General features: G+C 36.7%; 1 protein-coding gene across 14 annotated transcripts in view; it reads left to right on the forward strand.

Annotated features, from left to right (window-relative positions):
- Positions 1-13777, forward strand: part of VPS13B (vacuolar protein sorting 13 homolog B) — a 768204-nt gene that overhangs the window by 249738 nt on the left and 504689 nt on the right. The window lies entirely within an intron of this gene.

Here is a 13777-nt window from a genome sequence, read left to right on the forward strand (position 1 = left end):
GAGGAGCCTGATGTGGGGCTCGATCCCAGAACGCCGGGATCACGCCCTGAGCCAAAGGCAGACGCTTAACCGCTGTGCCACCCAGGCGCCCCAGGAAGCAAGTTTTTAGAGTAGGTTAGTTAGGATAAAGTGGCAGAGTTTTATTTTTTTATTTTTATTTTTTTTTTAGTAATCTCTGTACCCAACACGAGGGTGGAACTTAAGACCTGGACATAAGACTCATGCTCTTCCAACTGAGCCAGCGAGGCACACTGAGGCAGAGTTTTTTTATTTTGATTTCAGAATATGAGAGAATGGACAGCTTTTATTAATGGGAATTAGGTATTAATATGACTGAATGAAATATTAATGCTATTAGAAAAACTCATAAAAATACTTTACTATTTAAAATTCAATTTCATGTAAATTCTTTTATTTGTTTACCAAATAGTACTGTTTCTGGCATAGCAAATGTTATTTGTTTTTTACAAAGGAGGACCTAGAAGCCTAGAAGTTGTCTAGTGCTGAGCAAGTCAGACTCTGAACTTCACCTGGGGCTTCTAACTATATAACATTTTCCCACTGAGCTGTTTATCATTTTGTCTTTTCACCTTAGGGTGCATATTACTAAACATTGCAGACGCTAGCCCTTAAAAAGTCCTTAAATTTGAGGAACTCCTTCTTTACTTCATATGAAGCAAGCACTGTCAAAAGAGCCTTACTTTCAGCGCACCTGCGTGGCTCAGTCGCTTGAGCCACCGAATCTCGGTTTCGGCTCAGGGCATGATCTCATGGGTCATGAGATCAAGCTCCAGGTCAGCTCTGGGCTCAGCCGGGAGATTTTTCTCCTCCCTCTGCCCCTCCCCGGCTCCTGCACTCATGCATGCCCGAGTGACCTCTCTCTCTCTCTCTCTCAGAATAAATGAATAAATGTTAAAAAAAAAAAAGCCACAGCATTGCTTTGTTTTTGAAGCCTCAGCAAGCCCCTTTGCATCTCTCCCCTTCCCATTGCATTCTGTACTTGACTGACTCTGATTGCAGTGAAGTACCTGAAGGCTTTTGTGGGAGCCCAGTGTGCCAGCCCATATTTTGTATTCATTGTTACTATTCATGGGAACCACTTAATGACACTTCTATTTCTTTGGTTTTTTTTTTTTTTTTAAAGATTTATTTAGAGAGATCATGTGAGCAGTGTGGGGGGAGGGGCAGAAGGAGAAGGAGAGAATCTCCAGCAGACTCATCACTGAACACAGAGCCCCATGTAGTGCTCAGTCCCAGGACCCTAGATCATGACTTGAGCTGAAATCAAGAGTTAGTTGGGTTGCTTAACCAACTGAGCCTCCCAGGCACCCTATGACGCTTCTATATTTTACATTCGTGTAGATATTAGGAATCAAATAAGAGAAATAAGATGCTTCTTTGGCTCTTTCAGAGGTAGAAGCACTTGGTGACTATAATTGTATGTAAAATATTTTAAGATGGGTTCTAAACATGTTTTCCCTTTTAAATATAGACTGGCTCTTCTTCATATGCTATGTTTTACCTGTGGTTTATAGCAGGTTCTGCTTGTTAAAAAGTTCTGAGTCCTTGTTAATCTATATTTTAATGTCTAAATAAATTTTGAGGTATCTGCTATTTGAGAATATAAAATGATTACAAAGTACAATATAAATTTAGAATCAAAGGAACTTAGAGGTCTTCCATTTCAATTTCTTTTTTTTTTTTTTTTTTTAAAGATTTTATTTATTTATTTGACAGAGATAGAGACAGCCAGCGAGAGAGGGAACACAAGCAGGGGGAGTGGGAGAGGAAGAAGCAGGCTCATAGCAGAGGAGCCTGATGTGGGGCTCGATCCCAGAACGCCGGGATCACGCCCTGAGCCGAAGGCCGACGCTTAACCGCTGTGCCACCCAGGCGCCCCTCCATTTCAATTTCTAAGCCAATGTTAGGACTTTTTAAAATGTGTTCCCTTCTCTCTGCGTGCTCTAGATCTCTTGGCCTTCTTTCAGTTTCCCACTAGTAATTATGCTTTTGCATATGCTGTTTTTCCTGTGTGGGATTCTCACAATTACCCTTACCTTCTCACCTTATACCTGTTTAATTCCAGCTCTGTCTTAAGATCATAGCTCAACTACTACCTCTTCAAGGAAGCCTTCCCTGATATTCTTTACCCTACTCCCCACTACCCAATTTGATTAAGTAGCTCTGTTACATTGATTTTTATACTTCACTGTACTTTGATAGCACTTAATGACAGTATGGATTTAGATAGGTGAGTGATTTGAATGCTGTCTGTCTTTACCACTTGACAGTGAGTTGCGTGAGGGCAGAATTAGTTACTGGTTGTTTATCATTTTATCTCCAGGACTTAACGTTGCCCGACACATAGGGAATGCTTTGAGAAATCATTTGTTGAATGAATGAAGAGATAAACATTTATGACAGGTGGTCATGGGTATGAACATATTTGATAAGTAGTAAGTCGTTAATAAATGTTAATAGCCTTCCGCTTTCTCTCCTTATGCTTCTCCCTCCTCTTTCTTCTATGTACATATCTGTTGCTGGAGAGAATATCTACCAGCAGGTCTAATTACTATTAGATCCTCTGTTTGTTGAACTGTAACTTCCATTTCTTGGTTTGGTTTTAGTTTTATAAATGACATGAAATAATATATCAGCCTTAAATATACCTGACAGAACTTATTATCTTATTTTTCTTATTTCCCTCTTTCATTATACATCATCTTTAGTCTTTGGAATTTACATATGATGATATCCTTTCTGTTGAAACCTTAGTCTTTCTTGGCCACCAGGTTTTAAGAGAGGAGTTTCTGTAGGTCCTTTGAGTTTTTGCATATCTTGTGAATGGTGGCACTGATTGCCCTTTGTTCTGGACTATCTGTTCAAGGTTGTTTGTATGGTCAACTGCCTTGGAAGATAGATTTAGTGTCCCCTCGGGAGCCAATGGAGGGTATGTTAACTTCCCATTGAGAAAGATTTGGTTCTTCAACTCAGGGTTCATCTCTTATCCTGCATCGCTCTGCTTGTGCAGAATCCATCCGGATACATCTTTGTCATCTCCTCTGTGAAACTTGGGGGCAGAGGGAACTGAGGCAAATGTGTTGATAGTCATGCTGTTTGCTGTGCCATGAGTAATAAAGTTCTTTGTCTCTGACTCTGGAGTCTCCTGTCTTCTACATCATTCATAGCTGTGGTAAGGTAAAATTTTAGGCTCACAATTTTTGACACCAGAACAATGTAGTTTCTTGGTTCTCCTTGCTGAACTGTCTGCATGTCTCTCCTCAACATGATAGGTCCCTCCTTATCTCCAACACCCCCAATGGATGTCTGAAACTGCAGATAGTATTAAATCCTACATATACTATGTGTTTACCTATACATACATATATAATAAAGTTTGAGTTCTAAATTAGGCATAGTAAGAGGTTAACAGCAATAACTAATAATAAAAAAGAACAGTTATACAATATACGATAATAAGAATTTTATGAATATGTTCTCTTTCTCAGAATAGCTTATTGTAATGTACTCATCCTTCTTCTTGTGATCTAGAGATGATTAAATGCCTATGTGATGACACGAAGTGAGGGGAGTTGTTGGCATTGTGATATCAGGTTACTGTTGACATTCTGAGGATATGTCAGAGGAGGAGCATCTGCTTCTGGACTGTGGTTGACTGTGGGTGACTGAAACCATAGAAAGTGAACCTGCAGATAAGGGAGGGCTTACTGTATGTTTTTTTCTTTTGTACATTAAATATAGGTCATTCCTGAGATTTTGTTACTGGTTTTCTTTCTACTTGGTTGATGTAATCAACACTACTGTTTTTAGCAACCAACCATATGTTTATATCTCTCCATTTATTTTCTTTTGAAATCCAGGCTCGAAATTTCAGCCACCTCTTGACCATTTCCCTGTGGATATTTTAATGGTGCCTAACACATTTAAAACTAAACTCAATGTAATCCTCCCACCCCATTTCATACACCATTATTCACTATTTTAATTAATGGCACTACTTCCCTCTTAATGCTGTAAATTTCAGCACTAGTTCAATTATTCCTTCTTTTCCCCCTGCATATGGTAGATGTTCCATAAAAGCTTTTTTTTTTTAAAGCTTAATAGTCCAGGCTAAACATAATAAATTTATTTTAGTCATTTCCCATATGATATGTTCACATTCATTGCTATACTGATTACTTCCACTACTTGTTTGAAAATGTGTCTCTTAAATTTTTTTTTTTTTTAAAGATTTTATTTATTTATGTGACAGAGAGACAGCCAGCGAGAGAGGGAACACAGCAGGGGGAGTGGGAGAGGAAGAAGCAGGCTCCCAGCGGAAGAGCCGATGTGGGACTCGATCCTGGAATGCCGGGATCACGCCCTGAGCCAAAGGCAGACGCTTAACGACTGCGCTACTCAGGTGCCCCTGAAAATGTGTCTCTTAAAATTTAACACAATCCTCCACATAGCAAAAAGTAAAGAGTATATTTTCCAGATTTGTGTAGTGAACTTCTATTTAGTTACTGTTTGTTTTGAGCTTATGTGCCACTGGAAACAAGAACTATTTTTCACATAAACTACTCTTAAGATAATAGTTTTCCATATTTCATATATCTAAATTAGTTTATGAATTTACTTGAAGAAATTCATACTTATTTCTATGAAATTTCATCTAATTGATTTTGGCCCACCATTAATAAAGAAGATATCTTTAAAAGTATCTGTTTGACTGTAGTTACTTGTACAAGTAGGTCGAATGTGCTATTTTTGCTTTTATATATAAAATGCAAAATAACTATTTCTTCCTAAGATTAGAAAATTAGAATTATGTGATTATGATGTTATTTTAAAATAATGAAAAACGGGTGCCTGGGTGGCACAGTGGTTAAGCGTCTGCCTTCGGCTCAGGGCGTGATCCCGGCGTTCTAGGATCGAGCCCCACATCCTGGGATCGAGCCCCACATCAGGCTCTTCTGCTATGAGCCTGCTTCTTCCTCTCCCACTCCCCCTGCTTGTGTTCCCTCTCTCGCTGGCTGTCTCTATCTCTGTCGAATAAATAAATAAAATCTTTAAAAAAAAATGAAAAACAAGGTTCTTCTTAAAATGTCATTTAAATAAAATAGTTTAAGCCAATCTTCCTAGTCCCCAGTGTAATCAGTTTGAGAAATATATATAAAGTTTTTAACTTAGCTAGTTTGTCGTATATTAAAAGTTATTTTATGTTTTATCCATCAAATATAGGCAACTTTTGACCACTGTTATTGGAAAGTCACAATTACAATTCTCATCTATGGAAATTCAGTTAAATTGGAAATTCAGTTAAATCTCTTTCTTGATTAAAACATAACAGCAAACGTACACAATCTTATTTTGCCATTCAAGTTGGTTGGTTAGAATGTGAACTGCTAAGGAGTTTCTAAAATGGAGGCAGTACTTTAGATTGTAAATTTTAATTTATGGGGAATGTTTTTTGTTCCAAAAAATTCTCCTTATAATGTAGAATTAAGTGAATTGCCTTGAAGTTATGTTTTTAGTATTTTTGACAGGACACATGAGTAAGAATGCTTATATATTGTAGCAATTAAAGACAATTCACATTTGTGGTTTGGGCATAAATGTGTAAAAATTATACCCATCTATCTTATTACATTTCCTCTCTCCTCCCCAGGGACTTTACTATGTACTTTATCTGTAATTGTTGCCAGTTTTCTATCATGTTCCCACTGGGCTTCTGGTGCAAAAAATCTTATCCTCTTGATGACAGAGCTTGCCTGAATGATTTCATGCTCCTAGCATTTTCGTTCACGGGAATTAGGGGCCAAATGTAACTACAGCTGAACAGAACGTCTATTTTTGTAATTTTGGAGTTTAGGCTCTGTTATTGGAACTAAATGAAGAGATGCAGGTGTTCTCCAGTCCAAGCCCTTTGGGAGTTTTGATGGTAGATGCTTGAAAAGAAAATGCATGTGTTTCCAGAGTCAAACAGCAGCTGTGAGACAAGGATTTATGTTTTTCTCAGAACTTTGGGATTTCAAAATGTTACATTTAATCACAAGCACAGAAAGGGGAGCAAATGTTAAAGATGTTACGCATAAAAGTAAGTTTACTGATCTCTTTACCATACGAACTAGTTGTGGGAATATAGGAGCAAAGTGATTTTTAATCATAATATAAACAATTTCTAAAGGATTATGATAGTTACCAGGACATAGCCTTTTGAGAACGTTGCATTTGTAGCATAGAGAATTTTTTTAATCCTACTAATTACTTAAGTTTTCTTCTTCCATTTAGACACTCATGCACACACACAATGAAAGGCTTGGCAAAATATTTGCCAAATGAGTTTTGACTATAATTATTTTTGGAAAAGTTCAAGTAATATCTTGTAATAACACAATGTTTTCAAGTAGAAGTAGTGTAAATTTCTGTCTCAGATAGTAATCAAGGGAATTTACAGATATATTTAAAACATACATATATTAAAGCTGATGTATATTTAATAGTATTTATTACTCTGTCCAGAAAGTACCCTATATTAATCATGTTTTCCTTTAAAACAAAGTTTTTCTCTTGAGTCCTCTCATTTCCTACCTGGTTCTCTATACCCAACTGATCCCTATTCACTTAAAACTTTTCTTCAAGTTCTATAAACCTGTATATGTATAGTTTTGGAAGCTGGGAGTGAATCCTTTACCTTGTCGCAGAATTTAACCTTCCTGATTGAAATATCTCCTGGATGCCATGATGCTAGAAGTCAGGAACAGGCTCAATAGCAACAGGAAATTACTTTGCTCCTTTGAAAGGTCCCAGACTCTGGAGGGAAGCCAAGGGGAGATATCCCTTGAGACTTGTGGGTGACCAGTTGTTTCCTTCATTTATAGCACAAGGTCAGATTTTTGCATTTTTTACTGCCTCTATAATAAAAATAACTGGCATTCAAAGTAAATAAGTAGTAGCTTCATTTGTAAATAATAAATTATAAGAAGTGTTTCAGGTTGTGATGGACTTCAAATGAATGTTACCAGAAAATGTGTAATGTTTTGTATATTTTTATATGGATCGAAAATATACCATTATTACTACAGTTTATATTTTAGAAAATGTTATGTTTTCAAAGCGAGTTTTTTGTTTTTTTGTTTTTTTTTTTTTCATTTCTTATCCAGATTTGAATTTGGCTATATAGTAGCTGTCATGTAGGCCAAAAGAAAAGTAGCGGCCTTAGTGAACCAGTAGGAATTGATTTATGAAACACTTAGAAGTGAAATTCACACCAGTCTTTGCCACTTGACTCTTCCCCATTTGTCTCATCTCTTCTAGAAGAAACTTGATTCCATTGCTTTCACTTTCCTTATACTCAATACAGTATACATGGGAATCATCCTTATGCCATTGTTTGTTTTGTGAATAAATGATAGAGTCAGCTATCCATTAATGTGGGAGAGGTTAAGCACTGCTTTGGGAGTCTTTTTGTTTATTTTCACCTTCCTCCGACTTTAGTCCTTACTCTTCCTCCTCCTTTGCTTTCTCCCTTCCCAGTCAATAACTCCCTTCTAAGCAGCACCACGGTAGTTTGACCAGATCACATGACAGACAGTCCTAACTGTAAGATGCCTTCCTCTTGAGTAACCGAGAGTTTCTAAGGGCAGGGATCATGACAAGTACATGATAGGTATTTGTTACATACAGGATGGTCCATAGGAAATGATTTTTTGCCATTTGGGTATGGCCTTGTTGTCTGTAGGCCTGCATCATTTTATTTCTAAAGAGGTCTAGGGGGGAAAATATAGTTTGGCCTCAGTGTGTTAAAGAATAATTTAAAAAAAAGTACCATCATGACTCTTGTGTAGATATCAAATGGACAGATGTTAAAGATTATTAGCATCATTATCAATGAAAGTACCAGGCACATGTTACAACCAGATCAAGGAGAACTAAAAAAAAGAAACATTTAGAGATCAGTAATGCTGTAATAAATTGGGAAAGGGACACAAAACTAGCTTCTTCCACAGTGGGGAAGGACAGTCCGTTGAACTTCTGCACGACAGTTTATTTACATCGATAGTCAGGAATTGCTCTGCATTGTTCTCAATTCTCTGCAACGTACAGATTTGTTAGAAAGCTCAAAGACAGTGAAAGGTGCAGAGTCTCCATAGATTCGGACTCCGACCTGGAGGAGTGTACTCATGACAATGCAGAGCTTTTCATTGAAGCACAATTTTTTTCCTACGAGCCTTACTAAATTCCAGATGGCTAGGCTATTTTTAGCTGTGGGTGGTTTAAATATAGAGGCAGGTCAGAAGTAATTTTGTGAGGCAAAGATTCAGTACATGGAGGGAAAATTAAAGGGAAATAATGCCACCGGCAGAGGGCAGTGATGAAGTAACAGTTTCCTCATGTTCAAAGGAGGTCTTGATTGTTGAATAATTGTGGGCTAATTCTGTAGACTGCAACTTGAGTTAACTTTTGAAACCTTGTCGTAGTAAGTTCTCTTCAGCCAGGTGCTTTGTCAGCACCTACAATTCACCAGAAAAAAAAGAGTTTTGTGTTAATTAAATAAAATGTTTGAACCTGATTTTTAAGTACACAGTGTGTTCTAATTTATTAAAAAGCTTTTGCATGGAAAGGATTCATACAACAAATACTTGAACATGTGCTCTGTATCAGGGATTACTGTATGTCAGGTACTGCTGTAGGGGTTAGAAAGAGGAGGGAAGTGTGTGTGTGTGTGTGTGTGTGTGTGTGTGTGTGTTTATAAAAGGAAGAGGAGTTCCCTAACCTCACAGAGGTTAACATTCTCTTGATTATAACATTTTTTTTAGTTGATAATTTGTTATATTGTATTTTTTGAGAATTAAATCTTTTTTTTTGAAGATTTTATTTTTTGAGTGGGAGAGTGAGCAAGTGAGAGAGAGCGCACACAAGCTGGGGAAGAGGCAGAGGGAGGGAGAAGCAGGCTCCCTGCTCAGCAGGGAGCCGGGTGAGGGGCTTGATCCCAGGACTCTGGGATCATGACCTGAGCTGAAGGCAGACACTTAACCAGCGGAGCCACCCAGGTGCCCCGAGAATTAAATCTTTTATGTCATGTTGGCTAAACTAGAAGAGGCCTTCTTCAAATGTAAAAATTATGTCTTATCTGATTTTTTCTGCTGAAAAGGTAGAATTCTGAAATAATATGAAAGTATATGCAAGAGTACACTAGACAAAGTTCTGCAGAACTCAATTACAGATAAATAACAAAAACAATAATAGAAATCCATCACAGCAAAATGTCCAAAGGAGATAAAAATAAGAAACAAATGATCAAAAACACATGAAAAAATTCAAACTGATAACTAGTGAAAGAAATAGTTATTAAAACAATAGGGAACACTTTTACCTATGAAATTGATATTTAATAAATTGTAAAACTGAAAGCTGAGAAATTTCTGAGATGAGCACTTTCATAAAGCTCTGGTGGGACTGTGAATTGGTACAAACTCTCCAGAAATCAATTAAAAAAATTTATTAAAGACCTAAAGTGTGGGCATCCTTTATAATCCCAGTTTCAGACTGTATCCTAAGGGAGTAATCCAAGATGCATTTAAAGACTTGTATTTAAGACATAAGGGTATTCACGTCAGCTTAATTATAATAATCATACGTCATCTTTGTGGTCTAATAGTAGGCGAATTATAAAATAGAGTGTATCCATAGAAGAACATCTTTTATATCGGCTAATAGAAAATACATATTATCAGAAGATATTCATATTAAAAACTTGTGTAGAAAATAAAAATATAAACCTACATATAATAAAATTATATGTAGTTTTAAAATTTTTCTTTCAACTTATGCATATGAATATATGTTTACATATACTCATGTAGTATGTTCATAGAAAAATTACTAAATTTTGTGACTATCAGTGCTTGATGGGATTATGAGTCATTTCTCATTCATATTTATACTGTCCTGTAGTATTTGATGTTTTCTGCAAATATAAATATTTTTAAATATTTCTTTTCCAAAATACTTATTTACAACTAAATTGTTCATGGATTATTATTTTTTTGCTTACAAGTAGGCATTCTTGCACATTAATTCTTATATAACCTTTTATGTTTTGAAAACACATATGTGCCCTGAAAGCCACAGAGTGTACAGTTTAGTATTTAAAGAGGTTTTGGGGGTCTTAGTGTATATCTGAATAGAACACCAGATTTCAAGGCAGCATAACTTGATTTCTCCTTATAGTCCAGTGAGTAAAATGTTTAAAATCACTTAATTTTTTTCTGTAATTTGTTTTCTATTTATGATTAAAATACATTTTTTCTTTAAATATAGTTGAAATTTTATTTTATCATTAGTCGACTCTCTGGGATAGTACAAAACAAACCTTCAATGAGTTTTGATATAAGCGTTCACTTGAAAGTGAGCTCTTCAAAATGTTTGAATGCATTTTTTACATAGGAACAAAGAATTGTCATCATTAAAATCCAAGGCCAACTCATAAATTTTTTGTTAAACTCAACGATGAAGTTGAGATACTCAAATTCTTAATGACAACTAGAAAGAGTTAGAGATAGTACTTTATTGGAAGAATAAATAAGTAAACTTAGTATCTGAAGTCATTGTATTTAAGGTAAGAGTAGACTTAAGAGAATGGAATAGTAAAAAGATGCTTTTAGAGAGACATTGAAAGATATTTATTGGCATTTCATGGACATCAACAGGTTGATAACAGTGCTGCTTTTTGTGGTTTTTAGTCTGATTTCTAAACTTTACTCTGAATTCTTAGCTGACCATTGAAAAACACAGGGTTTAGGGCACTGATTCCCCCACATAGTAAAACATTGATGTATAAATTGGCTCCCCCAAAACTTACTATTAATAGCCTATGATTCACCAGGAGCCTTACTGATAGCATAAAGAGTTGATTAATATGTATTTTGTATGTTATATGTATCATAATGTGTCTCTCCTGATGGGATGGGTGCCCCCAAGTGTGGGGCAACCTGATTGGGTAGAAGCCAGCAGCTCATGCAGTGAAAGAACTCACCTCAGGCAGAGCAAAGGAGATAGAAGTTTACTGAATATGCCTCAAGGGACTGGTGGGCAGAACAGCAGAGGAGAGACTCTCTGTCAGGATGCAGTAGATGGGGGCTGTATTTAAAGAGAAGGTGAGGACCTATGGATACTTATGGAATTTTCCCTTTTGTTTTTTCGGAAACTGTGCCTGGTTGTAAATGGTCCATTGGTTAGTTAGGGGCTATGGATATTTTGAGGTGGGTCACTTGATGGGCCTGTCTGTATTCAGCCAGGGGGTTGGAGTCACTGTGGGCCCTTTTGCCTTGCTCTGTAATCCATTGCTTAAGCCTGTTGCCCAGAAGTGGCCTCTACATTATATACTGTGTTCTTACAATAAAGTTGGCAAAAGAGAAAATGTTATTAAGAAGATCATACAGAAGATACATTTACAGACTATATTATATTTATTGAAAAAAATTTGCATGTAAGGGGACTTAACACAGTTCAAACCTGTGTTGTTTAGGGGTTAACTGTAGTGTTGTTGTTTTTTCCCCTTCACTCATGTATTACTTATGATTATTAGCTATGATTGGGGTTAATTCTGAACTCCAGTAGAGAAATAGAACATTTTCTTGGAGCGACTGGGTAGGAAGTGACAGAGGAACAGGAAAAAGAAAAGTCAAGAATTTAAAGAATTACATGAGCATGAAATTTTCTGAAATAATGAGTTACAGTTGATGAAAAGCAGGCAGAACTTAGTGAATAATCTTCAGGGGAAGAAAGAAAGTGATGAGCAGCCACTGAATGGAGAGGGAAGGAAAAATAGGCAACATTAAACTAGCAGTTACTGGGTGAGAGTTTTGTTTTTTTCTTAAATCAATTTGATATTGTTAAATTATTAATTGCCAGTTATCCTTAAAATAAGATTTTGTTATAATTACTATCTTGCATAGAATACATAAATTTTAAGGGAGAGAGACTTTCAAGATCACTTTTAGTCTAGAAGAAAAGAATAAAGCAAACATTTTTCAGGTGGTCAGATGTCCTCAGAGTCAAGCAGGCAGTGAATGGAAGAGATCTGACTGGCTCTCTTGTCTGATGTTCTTTTTATTATGTCTATTCATTTAAAGGACCCTTTTCAGGTAACCAGGGAGTTATCTTTATTCATTCCGCACATACTTACTTTGTACTAGAACCTTAGGATATAAAGATGAAAAAGACCATTTTTACTTATTAATGAGCTTATAGTTCATTGAGATACATAGGTAAAGCATATAACTAAAAGGTAGTTAAAACATCGTTATAAAACAAGGTAGTGTGAATTCACATTAAAGTAAGCTTTAATTCAGACTTGGAACTTGGGGAAAGTTTCCTGGAATCAGTCATGTCTAAGATAAGAGGTTAATTATGAGCTAGAGGAGAAACAATGGGTCAGGTTTCAGGAATGGGCAAATAAGTTCCCTGGAATGGCAGCTTGGAATGGAACAGGAGCATGATAAGAGTTAATGCCTGATGAGATCAGCAGTCTTTCCAGGCAATTAGAGGCCTTGAAAGCTGTTTTAAAGGTTTTGGACTGTGAGCTAAAGGGAGCATTTGAAACTTTTTATCATATGTATACTTTAGAAATCAATTTAGGGAGCAGGGTTGGATGAGGGTAAAAGACAAGACAGGGAGATCAGGTAGGAGAATGTTGCAATGAAGAAAAGGATAATGTCAATGAAGAGAGTTACACACATTTGTGGGATTGTAGTATGTTGGAATCAGTAGGAGTTGATGGTTAATTGAAGATGATGGCTAAGGGAAAGGGCACAGTAGGTAAACACCCAGGGTTCTAGTTTGGAAGGTGAGTGCACAGTAGGGCCCTTTTCACTGAGATGAGGAAAAAAGGAACAAGAAGCAAGTTTTCTTTAGGGTGATAGAGGCAATTGGTATAATGCTAATATTTTTCTAGTTCTTCCTATGTGGCAGGAATTATTCCAAGCATTTTAAGTCAAGCCCAAGCAGTTTGACTTTAGAACTCTTACTCTTAACCATTACACCGAAGAGCAAAGACTGTGGAGAAATACAGACCCTAAATCATTGATTATTCAGTTTATTGAATTCTGTTTAATATTATTTATCAGAGGGGCGCCTGGGTGGCACAGTGGTTAAGCGTCTGCCTTCAGCTCAGGGCGTGATCCCGGCATTATGGGATCGAGCCCCACATCAGGCTCCTCTGCTATGAGCCTGCTTCTTCCTCTCCCTCTCCCCCTGCTTGTGTTCCCTCTCTCACTGGCTGTCTCTATCTCTGTCAAAAAATAAATAAAAAAAAATCTTTAAAAAAATATTATTTATCAGAGCCCCATTAAGTTGTATACACATAGAGCTAATTTTTTTTTTAAGATTTTTATTTATTCATTTGAAACAGAGAGAGAGCATGAGCAGGGGGAGAAGCCGAGGGAAAGGGAAAAGCAGACACCCCTCTGAGCCAGGAGCCAGGAGCCAGATGTGGGGCTTGATCCCAGGATGCTGGGATCGCAACCTGAGCTGAGGACAGACGCTCAACCATCTGTGCCACCCAGGTGCCCCAACATACAGCTAATTCTAAGAATAAACTTGCCAAATGATGCAATTGGTTGGGAGAAATGTACTATCTGAAAATAGAGGTTAATTGGAATCAAGAAAGGAGGATTTAATGATACTAGCAAAGGTTTTCCAAAGAGGGATTGATATTTAAGTCTGGAATGATAGAAGACTGCATATGAAATGAAAATTTTTATTGTTTAAG

The sequence above is a fragment of the Ailuropoda melanoleuca genome, chromosome 9, assembly GCF_002007445.2.
Source record: "Ailuropoda melanoleuca isolate Jingjing chromosome 9, ASM200744v2, whole genome shotgun sequence".
Lineage (NCBI taxonomy): Eukaryota > Metazoa > Chordata > Mammalia > Carnivora > Ursidae > Ailuropoda > Ailuropoda melanoleuca.